Source organism: Pseudophryne corroboree, chromosome 7, assembly GCF_028390025.1.
Source record: "Pseudophryne corroboree isolate aPseCor3 chromosome 7, aPseCor3.hap2, whole genome shotgun sequence".
Lineage (NCBI taxonomy): Eukaryota > Metazoa > Chordata > Amphibia > Anura > Myobatrachidae > Pseudophryne > Pseudophryne corroboree.
In genome coordinates this window covers 492537812-492540581 of record NC_086450.1, presented here as the reverse complement: position 1 = coordinate 492540581, position 2770 = coordinate 492537812, and the positions used below count along the sequence as shown (strand labels likewise).

General features: G+C 54.2%; 1 pseudogene; it reads left to right on the top strand.

The window, feature by feature from the left end:
• The first annotated feature begins 1076 nt into the window (after positions 1-1076).
• LOC134944429 (zinc-binding protein A33-like) lies at positions 1077-2245 on the top strand (annotated as a pseudogene).
• Positions 2246-2770: the final 525 nt, after the last annotated feature.

Genomic DNA, 2770 nt, shown 5'->3' with positions numbered 1-2770 from the left:
AGGAAGCTATTACCGGCGTCTGTGAGAAGCCTGGGAGTGTACTTAACAGGGAGTCCTCCAATCAGCTGCTTAGAGGCTGATTGGAATAAATGCCGTGCAGCTGCCTTGCTGCACGGCCAGAGAACAGGTGAATGTATTAGTTCATAAAGCCCAGCAACGGGGAACGCGGTCTGCCAGTGGCGTCCCCGTTGCTAGGGTCCGTGTGGCTCAGCGCGCCCGGCGTCTAGCGTTGCTTGGGAGCCGGTGGCTGTACGCGCACGGCGTCCCTAGTTGCTAGGCGCCGGGCCGCGCAGACAGGCGGACCCCGGCGCCTAACACCGTGTAATAATAACAGCATTCACAGTTGATAATAAGCAGTGGCAGATAATACAGTTCCTGGATCACTTTAACCGTGAAAGGTATCACAGAGCACTGGTAGGTTGAAGAACAGTTGTTAAAGTCCTTGGATGGAATAACCTTACCAGGCCTGTTTGTAGTAGTGGAGATAGCCAAGGAACACGCCAGTAGGTGTTTTAGATGAAGCTGGAAACTGGAATAAACTGTTATAGTTACTGGATGGAACCAGCCAGGTGGTAGAGACACGGAGTGGATGCTGGATGGAACCAGCCAGGTGATGAAGACACGGAGTGGATACTGTAAGATGCTAGGGAGCGTGGAAACAGAAGAGTTGAAGAATGGTTACCGGTGGTTAGTGGATACTGCTGGTAAGTAGGGATCCGCTGGAACAACACCGGCACTTTAAGGAAGCTGGAATCTGCTGGAAGCTGACTGCTGGAAGCAGATGGGTTAATAGCTGGAAGCTGGAATAGCCACAGAGGACTGCAGAGTCAGGCTGCACCGCAGTATGGTAGGCAGGTGCGGATCTCTTAGTGGATGCTGGAGACAGGAGCTGGAACCTGGAGAAACAACCACAGGAGAGAGAGACTGGAACAAGGTTTGACAAACAAAGCACTGACGATTTCCTGGTTCAGGCACAGGATACTTATACCTGCTGCAGGGCAGGCATTGGCTGGCCAATCATGCAGATTCCACAGTGCAGCAGATTGGTGGAGAAAGAACACGTGACTGGAACCAACATGGCTGCACCCATGTTAGTACTTGGAGGGAAAGCTGGTTTGGAAACCATGTGGAAACACAGCAGCAATGTCGGCGCCGGCCGGAGAGGACAGGAGACGCCAGATTTGACAACTGTACATTGAGACACGTGGATGACAGCGGAGGCCACGGCAGGCATGAAGCACCACTCTGACAACCTGCACCTATAACACAGGAGCGGCGGCGGAGGCCGCGGAGGACGGGAGACGCCATGCAGGATTCAAACATGGCGCCGCTGTGACAGCGTCTCATAGTGACAGGAGGGATATGCAGAATGTAGATACAGATGAGATCCGGCCTTGGAACGCTGAGCCAGCCTCAGGAGACATCTAAAAGGCAAGTAATGGCGTCCAGATACCCGGATCGTGACAGGACCCCAGCACTGCTCATCTTAACCTAGTCCTGTCTAAAGACCTGACCTCTGTCTGATACAGCGACACCAAGCAGTCGCTGCCGGGAAACCTGCGTCGCTTTAACTACTGCTGCTGTGTCCTCGGCACTGAGGGATTCACCTCCGGGCAGCATTACTGGGCGATTGACGTTGGCAACAAGACCAAGTGGAACCTGGATGTGGCCAAAGAGTCGGTGAATAGGCGAGGCGGCATCACCCTCTCCCTGGAGAACGACTTCTGGATACTCTGGCTGCAGAACAGGCATGAGTTCAAAGCCTTGGATGTCCCTTATCGAGCCCTCACCTTGAGGAGCAAACCGCACAGGGTGGGGATCTACCGAGACTATGAGGGCGGCAAGCTCACCTTCTACAATGCCGACGATATGTCTCATATCTACACCTTCGTCACCTCCTTCTCCGAGACCATCTACCCCTATTTCTGCCCGTGCCTCAACGACTCTGGAAAGAACGGCGGCCCGCTGAAAGTCCTCCATCACACGCCATGACGAGGCGGAGGTAAGGGCAATGAGGGACTGACAGGAGAGTTCATTCCTCTCCAGATTCTAGACCACTGTTGTTCAATGTCTTAGACGTCATGGGGAACATGCTGACATCCAAGTATACTTCTGTATTCTGCTTTTCCTCCTAAGGGCACATTTCATTCTATGGACTTATTGGTTATGTTCAATTAATGCATTGAGAAAGTAACAGATGAACGGAGCTCGTCTCGTGTCATTATCTTACACCGTAATATCTCTATAAATTTGTAACTGGATTAAGTAAGAATCCTTATTTCTGGGTTGTTCAGGCCAAGCGACACCTAGGGAGGACTCTTGTACCATCAGTCCGTCTGCATCCGATGTACCTCCCCCATTCACCCGGTGTCCCTGCCCCATTCATCCGGTGTCCCTGCCCCATTTATCCGGTGTCCCCGCTCCATTCATCCGGTGTCCCCGCCCCGATTCATCCGGTGTCCCTGCCCCATTCATCCGGTGTCCCCGCCCCATTCATCCGGTGTCCCCGCCCCATTCATCCGGTGTCCCCGCCCCATTCATCCGGTGTTCCGGCCCCGATTCATCTGTTGTCCCTGCCCCATTCATCCGGTGTCCCTGCCCCATTCATCCGGTGTCCCTGCCCCATTCATCCGGTGTCCCCGCCCCATTCATCCGGTGTCCCCGCCCCATTCATCCGGTGTCCCCGCCCCATTCATCCGGTGTCCCTGCCCCGATTCATCCGCTGTCCCTGCCCCATTCATCCGGTGTCCCTGCCCCATTCATCCGGTGT